The sequence below is a fragment of the Planococcus citri genome, chromosome 3 (assembly GCF_950023065.1).
Source record: "Planococcus citri chromosome 3, ihPlaCitr1.1, whole genome shotgun sequence".
NCBI lineage: Eukaryota > Metazoa > Arthropoda > Insecta > Hemiptera > Pseudococcidae > Planococcus > Planococcus citri.
In genome coordinates, this window is record NC_088679.1 from 14,616,029 (window position 1) to 14,628,635 (window position 12,607).

The following is a 12,607-nucleotide window of genomic DNA, read 5'->3' on the forward strand; positions in this document are numbered from 1 at the left end:
AATTGGCTTCTCTTCTTGAAGTATTATATGTATGTACTTTCAATATCTTCAATGAAAACTTCACCAGTCTGTAATGCAGCTTGGTTTGTCAAACTTGCTTCTGAACAATCTTCAGCTAATCCATTTTTCAGGTAGTGAATATGCTTAGAATCAGTAATGTTGCCATCTTGCATTCTCAGCTGATGCATGAGGGTGGATACTTCGTTTACATAATCTTCCATCGTTTCAAACTGCCCTTCATGAACCTTTGACAGCTGCTTATGTAAACCAACAGAAACACCAACATTTTTAGGAATGTATCTAGCACATAACTTCTCCATTACTTCATACTGACACAAATCAGACAAAACCACACCCAGTATTCTATTGTCTAGCATTCCAACGATTGCGTCCATCGCCTTATTCTTCACACCATCAGAAAGTTTTGAGCAGTGTTGGAAAAAAACAGTTTTTTTAAAAAAAGACAAAATTACATAACCAAGGGGGAGACAAGGGTTTGAGATTTTACATAACCAAGGGGGAGGCAAGGGTTTTAGATTTCACATAACCAAGGGGGAAGATTGGGTTTGAGATTTTACATAACCAAGGGGGAGTCAAGGGACTGAGATTCAACATAACCAAGGAGGAAGCAAGGGTATGAGAATCTACATAACCAAGGGGGAGGCAAGGGCTTGACATTCTACATAACCAGGGGGGAGGCAAGGGTTTGAGATTCTACGTAACCAAAGAGGAGGCAACAGTTTGAATTTTTTTTGTTCAGCTGTTCTAATGTGCGTTGAAAAATTTTACATAACCAAGGGGGAGGCCAGGGTTTGAGATTTCACTTAACCACAGAGGTGGCAAGGTTTTGAGATTTTTTTGTTGAGTCGTTCTAATGTGGTTCAAAAAATTTTACATACCCAAGGGAGGGCCAGGGTTTGAGATTTTACATAACCAAAGGGGGAAGGTTGGGGTTGAGAATATTTTGTTGAGTCGTTCTGATGGGGGTTGAGAAATTTTAGATAACCAAGGGGGAGGAAAGGGTTTGAGATTCTACATAACCAAGGGGGAGGCAAGCGTTTGAGATTTTACACAACCAAGGGGGAGGCAAGGGTTTGTGATTCTAAATAACCAAGGGGGAGGCAAGGGCTTGAGCTTTTGCATAACCAAGGGTGAGGCAACGGTTTGAGATTTTACATGACCAAGGGGGAAGCAAGGGTTTGAGATTTTTTTGTTGGCTCATTCTAATGTGGTTCAAAAAATTTTACATACCCAAGGGAGAGGCAAGGGTTTGAGATTTTACATAACCAAACGGGGAAGGTTGGGGTTGATAATATTTTGTTGAGTCGTTATAAAGTTGGTTGAAAAATTTAACATAACCAAGGGGGAGGCAAGGGTTTTAGATTTCACATAACCAAGCGAGAGTCAAGGGTTTGAGATTTTACATAACCAAGGGGGAGTCAAGGGACTGAGATTCTACATAACCAAAGGGGAAGCAAGGGTATGAGAATCTACATAACCAAGGGGGAGGCTAGGGCTTGACATTCTACATAACCAGGGGGGAGGCAAGAGTTTGAGATTTTACATAACCAAGGTGGAGACAAGGGTTTGAAATTCTACGTAACCAAAGAGGAGGAAACGGTTTGAATTTTTTTTGTTCAGCGGTTCTAATGTGCGTTGAAAAGTTTTACATAACCAAGGGGGAGGCCAGGGTTTAAGATTTCACTTAACCACGGAGGTGGCAAGGTTTTGAGATTTTTTTGTTGAGTCGTTCTAATGTGGTTCAAAAAATTTTACTAATACATACCCAAGGGGGAGGCCAGGGTTTGAGATTTTACATAACCAAAGGGGGAAGGTTGGGTTTGAGAATATTTTGTTGAGTCGTTATAATGTGGTTTGATAATTTTCACATAACCAAGGGGGAGGCAAGGGATTTAGATTTCACATAACCAAGGGGGAAGATTGGGTTTGAGATTTTACATAACCAAGGGGGATGATTAGGTAAGAGATCTTTTTGTTGAATCGTTCTGATGGGGGTTGAGAAATTTTACATAACCAAGGGGGAGGCAAGGGTTTTTGAGATTTCACATAACCAAGGGGGAAGATTGGGTTTGAGATTTTTTTGTTGAATCGTTCTGATGGGGTTTGAGAAATTTTAGATAACCAAGGAGGAGGAAAGGGTTTGAGATTCTACATAACCAAGGGGGTGGAAAGCGTTTGAGATTTTACACAACCAAGGGGGTGGCAAGGGTTTGAGATTCTACATAACCAAGGGGGAGGCAAGGGATTTAGATTTCACATAACCAAGGGGGAAGATTGGGTTTGAGATTTTACATAACCAAGGGGGATGATTGGGTATGAGATCTTTTTGTTGAATCGTTCTGATGGGGGTTGAGAAATTTTACATAACCAAGGGGGAGACAAGGGTTTTTGAGATTTCACATAACCAAGGGGGAAGATTGGGTTTGAGATTTTTTTGTTGAATCGTTCTGATCGGGTTTGAGAAATTTTAGATAACCAAGGAGGAGGGAAGGGTTTAAGATTCTACATAACCAAGGGGGTGGAAAGCGTTTGAGATTTTACACAACCAAGGGGGTGGCAAGGGTTTGAGATTCTACATAACCAAGGGGGAGGCAAGGGATTTAGATTTCACATAACCAAGGGGGAAGATTGGGTTTGAGATTTTACATAACCAAGGGGGATGATTGGGTATGAGATCTTTTTGTTGAATCGTTCTGATGGGGGTTGAGAAATTTTACATAACCAAGGGGGAGACAAGGGTTTTTGAGATTTCACATAACCAAGGGGGAAGATTGGGTTTGAGATTTTTTTGTTGAATCGTTCTGATCGGGTTTGAGAAATTTTAGATAACCAAGGAGGAGGGAAGGGTTTGAGATTCTACATAACCAAGGGGGTGGAAAGCGTTTGAGATTTTACACAACCAAGGGGGAGGCAAGGGTTTGAGATTCTACATAACCAAGGGGGAGGCAAGGTTTTTAGATTTCACATAACCAAGGGGGAAGATTGGGTTTGAGATTTTACATAACGAAGGGGGAAGATTGGGTTTGAGATTTTTTTGTTGAATCGTTCTGATGGGGGTTGAGAAATTTTACATAACTAAGATGGTGGCAAGGGTTTGGGATTCTACATAACCAAGGGGGAGGCAAGAGTTTGAGATCCTACATAACCAAGGGGGAGGGAAGGGGTTTTAGATTTAACATTACCAAGGGGGAAGTGGGTTTGAGATTTTACATAACTAAGGGGGAAGCAAGGGTTTGAGATTCTACATAACCAAGGGGGAGGCCAGGGTTTGAGATTTTCCATAACCCAAGGGGGGAGGTTGGGTGTGAGAATATTTTGTTGAGTCGTTATAATGTGGTTTGAAAATTTTCACGTAACCAAGGGGGAGGCAAGGGATTTAGATTTCACATAACCAAGGAGGAGGCAAGGGCTTGAGCTTTTGCATAACCAAAGGGGGACAAAAGTTTGAGATTTTACATGACCAAGGGGGAGGCAAGGGTTTGCGATTTTCTTGTTGAGTCGTTCTAATGTTTGAAAAATATTACATAACCAGGGGGGAAGATTGGGTTTTAGATTTTACATAACCAAGGGGGAGTCAAGGGTTTGAGATTCTACATAACCAAGGGGGAGGCAAGGGCTTGAGATTCTAAATAACCAAGGGGGAGGCAAGGGTTTGAGATTTTACATAACCAAGGGGGAGGCAAGGGTTTTAGATTTCACATAACCAAGGGGGAAGATTGGGTTTGAGATTTTACATAACCAAGGGGGAGTCAAGGGACTGAGATTCAACATAACCAAAGAGGAAGCAAAGGTATGAGAATCTACATAACCAAGGGGAGGCAAGGGATTGACATTCTACATAACCAGGGGGAGGCAAGGGTTTGAGATTTTACATAATCAAGGTGGAGGCAAGGGTTTGAGATTCTACGTAACCAAAGAGGAGGAAACGGTTTGAATTTTTTTTGTTCAGCGGTTCTAATGTGCGTTGAAAAATTTTACATAACCAAGGGGAGGCCAGGGTTTGAGATTTCACATAACCACAGAGGTGGCAAGGTTTTGAGATTTTTTTGTTGAGTCGTTCTAATGTGGTTCAAAAAATTTTACATACCCAAGGGGGAGGCCAGGGTTCGAGATTTTACTTAACCAAAGGGGAAAGGTTGGGTTTGAGAATATTTTGTTGAGTCGTTCTGATGGGGGTTGAGAAATTTTAGATAACCAAGGGGGAGGAAAGGGTTTGAGATTCTACATAACCAAGGGGGAGGCAAGCGTTTGAGATTTTACACAACCAAGGGGGAGGCAAGGGTTTGTGATTCTACATAACCAAGGGGGAGGCAAGGGCTTGAGCTTTTGCATAACCAAGGGTGAGGCAACGGTTTGAGATTTTACATGACCAAGGGGGAGGCAAGGGTTTGAGATTTTTTTGTTGGCTCATTCTAATGTGGTTCAAAAAATTTTACATACCCAAGGGAGAGGCAAGGGTTTGAGATTTTACATAACCAAACGGGGAAGGTTGGGTTTGATAATATTTTGTTGAGTCGTTATAATGTTGGTTGAAAAATTTAACATAACCAAGGGGGAGGCAAGGGTTTTAGATTTCACATAACCAAGCGAGAGTCAAGGATTTGAGATTTTACATAACCAAGGGGGAGTGAATGGACTGAGATTCTACATAACCAAGGGGGAAGCAAGGGTATGAGAATCTACATAACCAAGGGGGAGGCAAGGGCTTGACATTCTACATAACCAGGGGGGAGGAAAGGGTTTGAGATTTTACATAACCAAGGTGGAGACAAGGGTTTGAGATTCTACATAACCAGGGGGGAGGAAAGGGTTTGAGATTTTACATAACCAAGGTGGAGACAAGGGTTTGAGATTCTACATAACCAAGGGGGAGGCAAGGGCTTGAGATTCTAAATAACCAAGGGGGAGGCAAGGGTTTGAGATTTTACATAACCAAGGGGGAGGAAGGGTTTGAGATTCTACATAACCAAAGGGGAGGAAAGGGTTTGAAATTTTTTTGTTTAGCTGTATCTTTAACTGAGTGATCGTTACAATGATAAACAAGATAAAAAGCCACAACACAACTATTTTAACTGTAGATGTCCTGGACATGTCATCAAGGACTTTAAAGAGCCAAAAATTGAAGGCCGGTTCACAAAATTGCAAGTTGAATGTTACTTCTTTTTCTTGAGTGGGAACTCGATGTGAGCATGGCTGATTGTTAGATACATAGGCATTTTTCAGAAATGTCGAAAATGTGAAACCTTTTCACATATTTCTGTAAACAATAAACGTGATTTTTGAGCAGTTTTTGCCAAAAAAGTAAGCATTTTTTTGAAATTTTTCGGCAAGAAGTAAGACATTTTGGCAAATTCGACGAAAGGGTAACTTTGTGCAATTTTTGGCAGAAAGCGAGACTCGGAAGTAATTTAAATTTTTGGAACATCGAGGCTCACTTTCGAAACAGGAAAAGTTTAATTTCGAGGTTCGAATTTTTATTTAAAAAATTCCATATAAAATCTCTCTCTCAAAAAAAGAAGGAGTTAGCAAACTCTAAATTAGACATTAAACTCTTTCGGCGTTATCTTTAGACTTATGCAACAAACAAACGACGATAATGGCTCATTGAAAATTCCAGTACAACAATTTGCTCTGTTCGGGTATGCTCATCGTTGTTCGTCATCACGGCACAGACTCTGCAAACAATCCCAGCGACGAGGAAACAATTCCAGTTCGAATTTAGAACACGTTTCGATACGAGTACAAAATTCCTATAGGTTGTACCACCACGACTGACTATACTACGACGACTTAACGAGCTCGACAAAACTTCTTAATGAATTTTATATTCGATTTAAAACTTTTTTCTCTCTGTTTCTTCTATACGTACGTAGACGTACGATAACAGATCCATTGCGAGAAATACGAGTACGTGGAGGAAAACATCGGCTATACTTATCTAAAGAGACGTACAACGAAGGTAACTTTACCCGTAATCACTCTGTGTCTGTATATTGCCTTTACATTCATCTCTGGCACATTTGTCCATTCATGCCCAGCATCCTAAACTAATATGTCTCTTTTCTCTTCTACATATATACGCGGTTAAAACATATTCGTGTTTTAATGAACTGTCGACTGTCGTCTATATGTACCTACAATATTCATATGTAAGTACGATGAAGAAGCACATGCGTTTAAAGAGCACGACGATCAAGACGATGAAGGCGAACAACTCGCAGCAGCCGTAGTATAGGTAGCAGTAGCAGCTACTCGTACATAAGAAAAAGAAAAACTCATTTCGACGCCTTCATGTACGTACAAATTTGTTTACGTTCGAAGTACTACATGAAGATAGGTCAGTGCTGAAAAGACAGTGAAAAATAGTTAACGAGGTAAAAGCACAAGCGCCGGAGTGCGGTTTATACGACCGACGGTGGCGCTGGCACAGGAGACGAGGGGGTTGCACGATGACTGGGCCACCGGGGGCCCTGCGGGGGCCCGGGGGGGCTGCGATACGTACGCCGCTTGTTGAAGGGCTGCGGAGCAAAGACAGCAGTGGCGCGCATCAATTCTGATTTTGATAATAGCGTCGTACGGTGTCCGCTTTTTTAGTTTGTCTTTGAGCAGACGTCGGGACGCCAGTGAACGCGCGTAACTCCATAAATTCGAGTCGTCGCCGTCAGATTTACCTCTTCCTCCCCTTTTGATTTCAAACTGCCACCAGCACCTGCCTGCCTGCCTAACTGCCTGACTGCCTGTGCCTGAACCCTTCTTCTGCATCTTATACTACAGACGCGCTTCTCATTATCAGTCGACTGTGTTTTAGCCCTATCTACCGCGTACGTAATAATTATTCCCGCCGTATTTGTCAACAGCCTATCCATCGACGAAGCCGAAAATCCATTACGTAAGTGAAAAAAAATACTCGATAATTTTTTTGTCAATATTTTTATTTTATCGCTTTATTTAGCTTAAATTTTTTCCAACACCTCGAAAGTGGAAATTTTTCAACCTTATCCGAGTAGAAATTTTTTTCAATTTTTTCCCCTTTTAAATTCCACGTTTTTTTCCTTTTGTCACACAACGTGCAGCACACGTCGTCGTATTAAATCGTTCGCAACCGGCATAGATATTTATGACGTATTCGAGGTAAATTATTTATTAAGAGGTTTAAAACCGTCTGCCTTGGAAATCGACTTTAAATTTATTCAGCTCGCATAAATCGATTTCAAAGTTTATTCTATTTTTCTCTATTTCTAAACATAGAAAATATGGAATTAGGTAGAGGTAGGTTAGATATTATAGAGGTAGCTAAAACATTTCACTAACCAACGTACTACCTTCTGTACATTCATATCTGCCAACGAATAACTACACACCGAAACTTCTATACTTTATCAATTATGAATTTCACCTCCTCTTGCCCCGCATATCCCCTCTTACCACTTGTACAGCCGAAATTAGCAACGATAAGGGTTGATTTGTTAGCACAAGCTGGGCTAATTTTTCAAAATATCTGCACGTAAATTATGCAAAACTTTCGCCATAGCTTATTTTTCGCCGACAAAATTTACTTAGCTATCTTCGAATCGTATCTGCAGCTTCTGCTGCTGCAGCACAGCATCTGCTTCACTCGACGTGTAAATTTCCCCAGCTCGTACATTTATAATTTTCTCGAGGGATAAAAGTAAAAAAAAACAACCACCACGTACGTAGGTGAAATTTTTAAAACCATTTTGTACTAAAAAAAAAAAAATGGGTTAAAAAAAGGCGAGCCTTTAAATGCACAATGTATGTTAGCTTCGCATTAAGCTAGGCTCTTAAAACCTGAAAAGCTCTTGGCCGGAATAAAATTTTTAATCGTGTTCCTCCGCGAGGAAAAAAATAGAAAAAAAGACCATATGGATGTTAATTTACGTACACTTGTCAATATGCCTGCAGAAATTTACTCACAAAAAAAAAAAAAAAGTTTAAACAGAATAACGACTTCAAAGTACAGTACAACGAATAGGTATCAGATGTTTTACCAAGGTGAGAAAAAAAATGGTCTCCAAGTTCGGCAAACAACGAAATGAAAATTACCCCTATAGCTAAACTTTCGTAAAAACGTGTAAAAATTTACCTCAAAAAAAAAAAATGTCCAAACTTCCACTCAAACGAGGTATCATTTTCTAATAATTCGTAAAGTTCAAACTGACCCCTACGATCGAATTGATTTTTTTATTCGGCTCAAAAAATGCCTCTTTGTGGAATTCATTTTTTTAAATCGTCGAAAAAAATAGAACAAAAAAATGAATAATTTCCTTTTATAAAAAATAGTGGAAAAAAATCTAAACCTCGTTCTGCACAAAAAACACGCCAGATACAAAAAGAAAGAAATGAAAAAAAAATAAAAAAAAGGTGCAACGTTACAACACAACGCACCATGAACTCGATTCTTTGTAAAATTTTCCAACAAGGCGATGCACTTTTAGGGCTGCATTCTCCGTTTCAATAAAATCGATAAACGCTCGCAATAGGGAGCACTTAAAAGTAACCAAGTTTTACACACTAACGTGTTCCTTTTATTGTTTAGTATAGTCGGATGCAAATGAAAATAGATTAATTTTACTAGAACGATATGCTGTTCGAGTAAATTAGTTTATAAACCCGACGAATAGAAAATTATTATCGTTCGCCTACCTCATCCTATTCCGGGCCCCCTTCATGGTTTTAAAATTCTCTACCGTCGTCGGCGCGGCAGCTATAAAATTTACCATCTCGTGCTAAACCTCTCCCCCCTCCTCCTCTTCTAGTAGCTATCATAATATCAAAGGTTCCGAGCTGTTGTCGTGTTCGAAATTAAATTTCAAAACAGACAAAATTAATAAACACTCGAAGGCGTAGCAGGGACACGTAGATGACATTTTGTCCAGGTACATGAATCTTCCTACAAGATTGTTGTTCTCCTCCCTCCCTGTCTCCTCAATTCGAATCGAATGAATCTCTCGACGGATTAATTTGAAAAATTCTCTTCTCATCAAATTAACTCGTTCTATTTTCGTTGAGAAAATTACCAGAATTTTTGGCGAAAAAATTACGAATTTTTTTAAACAAATTAAAGGCTGTTGTATCCGTTCTACGTCTACGTATACTTCTTACTCATTCCTTATCCTTTCTCGCTGAAAATTCTCTTCGTCGTATTTCTCCATTATTTTAATTTGAATTCATCATCTCGAAACATTTCTCTGAGCATTTTTTTATACCAAAGGTCAGAAAAATTCAGTTCTTTTTATAAGCTTACCTGACGACATAAACTCCCTCGAAAGAATTTTATTCCTCCAACCGAAAATTTCTCTCATTCTTCTTCTTCTCTTAAACGTTCAATTTGGAATCATAATTTTAAGAATTTCTACTTCTTGGCCTTTTTTTTTGCCAACGTGATGAGACAATACCTAGTGCTAATATGTAAAATATGCATCAATAGTCTGGATATACAAAAACTCAAATTGAAGGATAACTTAAATTAGTTTCAGCACTCCCTCCGTCCCTTTCCTTCCTCACCTCTCCGCCCATTCCATGAAACAAATCTAAAAATAGGTGATTTTTTTTTGAATACCTAACACACAATTTTTTATTTCAACAAAGTCGAAAAACGAAAAAAATGTACCTAATTGGAAAAAACGAAAAAAAATTTGAATTGCAATAGTTCTCTCAGTTTTCCATATTTCCCCTTCCTCTCCATATAAAAAGAAAGGAACAAATTGAGAAAATGTTTCTTTGGAGGATAAAGATGAAAATCCATCGGATTCCTTAAAAAATTGACCATAGAAGAGAATTCTACACATACCACGAAGGCTCATCATGGATTTGGATGTGATTTTTTTCACAATTGAAAATTCCATAAAATAGCTATCTGTAAAAATTTCAACTACCCGGGTGCAAAACTCGAATTCATGCAAATTATTAAATTTCCCAAAATAAGAATTTGAAATCTCATTTCGTCAGAAACAAAACGAAAAAAAAAATGTAAAAAAAAATATTGGACGACTAAAATATGATGGGGCATTTTGATTACAGCAATGTTCAACTTTTCCAGCATTTTGAGACCCAATTTGAGATCAGGAAGCTCTAAGCAAAATAATATTTTTGGAGAACGATTTTTTTGAAGCAAAAATTGCAAAAATTGATGAAAAATCTGATTAAGCTGCCAAAAAAACGTCACGAATTTTTACGACTTTTCCAGAATTGGAAAATACAATAGTATTACCGGACACCCCCTTTTCCCCTCCCCCCTTAAAATTTCATTACTCTCACAATACATATAAAAAAAGGTGTTTTCTTTTTTGAACCATTTTTTTTCTTTTTTTTGGAAATATCTAGAAGAGGCAAGATCTCAAATTTCGGCCTTCTTAATGCCTAAAAAAAATTGGCTACGCTGTGGTTAAGGCTCACCTTCCATTCGAGTGACACAAAAAAAAAATTTTGAAGCAAAGAAATAAGTTTTAGAATTTACAAAACTGCAAAAAATTGAATAAGACAGTTTCATCTTCGTAAATAGCCTGTTAATGATTTAGATATTCAAGAAAAATTGTACTACAAAGACATTATTTTGATTCCTAATACCAAAAACCGGCTTTAAAACATTAAAAAAAATTGAAATAAGATCAGACAATACGGCCTCCAACGCAAACAAGTCCAAAAAGAAGAAGCAGAACTTTTATAGCAAGGTATTTTTCAAGTGTATACTTGTGGGGGGAGGGGAAGGGAAGGGTAGAGAAGAGAAAGGCTTCAGAAAATTTTTACAGATTGGAAAAAAAATCACCACAGTGCAAGCGAAAAAATTTGGCTTAAAATGAGGAAAATTAGAATCCTGAAAAAAGAGAATTTTTTCAGGTTTCAAAATTTGATTTGAAAAGCCAAAAAAAGCAGACTGAAAATTATGACGAAAAAGCAAGACAATGCACAAATGCGGCTGTCAGATATGTAAGACTGTACAAAATTTCAGCCATTTTGTTGAAATCTTCAACAATTTTTACAATGAACTTATTTTCAAAAAAACTGTTCTCCAAAAAATATCAGTTTGGTTACCTTATTGATCGTGAAAATTGGTCTTGAAACGTTGAGAAAATATGATCAGAAAAAACGATTCACAAAATTCCAGATGAGTACCTAATCAAATTTCGTGAATCATTTGAATTTCCATTGCATCCTACGAATGTTTCAAAATTGTTATAATCTTGAATTTTAATATGTAATTGAACAGCTGAAAGTTTGACTACAGGCCAGTTTGTGGGTGACTTTTTCTTTACATTTTGAATTGAACTGAAGTCGAAAGTTTCCTTTGTCAGACGAAATTCTATTTCAAAATTCACGATTTTTTTTATATAGTCAGTCCCATTCTGGATTGTTGAGAAAGCTGAGAGAACGAGTGAGAGGGGAAGAGGAGAGAAACAAAGAGGATATTTTAGAAACGATTCATCACACTATTCGTCTATGTTGGCATTTTTTTTATTCACCTATTTTTTTCATTACATAAATTTATTCATCAATACCTCTTAAAATACTGTGAATAGAACCGCTCTCAATTCGCCCCCTCTTCTCCACCATCTCACCATTTGCGTAAGCAAAATTTACAACGTCACCATATCTAGAGTTATTTTAAACCTTCAATTCGCCAAAGGCAGAAAAAATTCAATCTCAGAGACATCTCGTTGAAATAAATTCTCTCAAATAATTAAAAACGTAAAAAAATCCAAGAGATATTTTTAAACGCAGATCATCGACTTCGCCAACAAAAAAAAAAAAAAAACTCACTCCAGTCAATCAATTTTAATCCCACAGCTGGAATTTTTTTCTCTCTCTAATGCCACCAATTACGAGAAAATAAAGTTATATTGTTTCAAAAGCAAACATCTCGATGATTTGGTCCTTTGGGAGATAATTTTCTCTCGAATTTTTTCCCCCATACAAGTACGTATTTAAAATTGCCATGATGACGATACGCAGACGGATTTTCGTTCTAAATTTGATGAAATTTCATTCTCAACAAAAAACACCGCTCGCAGACAAAAATTAAAAAATTCGACGGATACCTACGCTCTGCTGTAGGTATGCTATATATACGTAAGTGAAAATTTATATAATATTTTTCTAATTTACTACAACAACAATAATGAAAGTTATGACAAGAGTGAAAATCCTTCAATTTAAACAAACTTCTCTCGCCGGTAATTTCGCAGATACGAAATACGTCTGGTATGGCGCAGGGTCGAGGAACATGGAAGGAAAACCGAGATATTTATTTATCGGCGAAAAGACGAGGAAAAGCAGGTGCCACAACCAGTAAACTATCGCCTGCGAGTATTCTTGAAACAAGTTGACAACCGAGTTCTTTCTTATTTTCTTCGAAACAAAATTCGAATCCTCCAATTAATGCTGGCATTTAGTTTATATACAGAGCTTCGTCGTCGTCGTCGTCCAGATACGCGGTCGCTCTTTCTACCAGATAGGTATTCGTACCACCGAATTCCATCCAATATAGTCTCTTTAGCAGTTATTTATTTATCGAGTTTGTTGCCTCGTCTTATTCTTCTTATTCTGCGTACACCAGCGCGAAAGATTC

The 12,607-nt window shown here is 38.1% G+C and overlaps 1 protein-coding gene and 1 long non-coding RNA gene across 2 annotated transcripts in view; one reads left to right on the top strand and one right to left on the bottom strand.

Moving 5' to 3' along the window:
* The window catches only part of LOC135841273 (uncharacterized), a 282,388-nt gene that overhangs the window by 162,230 nt on the left and 107,551 nt on the right, over window positions 1-12,607 (bottom strand). The gene's annotated exons all lie outside the window — the stretch shown is intronic.
* The window catches only part of LOC135841266 (poly(rC)-binding protein 3-like), a 113,478-nt gene continuing 107,418 nt past the window's right edge, over window positions 6,548-12,607 (top strand). Inside the window, exon 1 of the mRNA XM_065358148.1 lies at window positions 6,548-6,910. The gene's annotated coding sequence lies outside the window, so the exon portion shown is untranslated. The remainder of the gene's footprint in view (window positions 6,911-12,607) is intronic.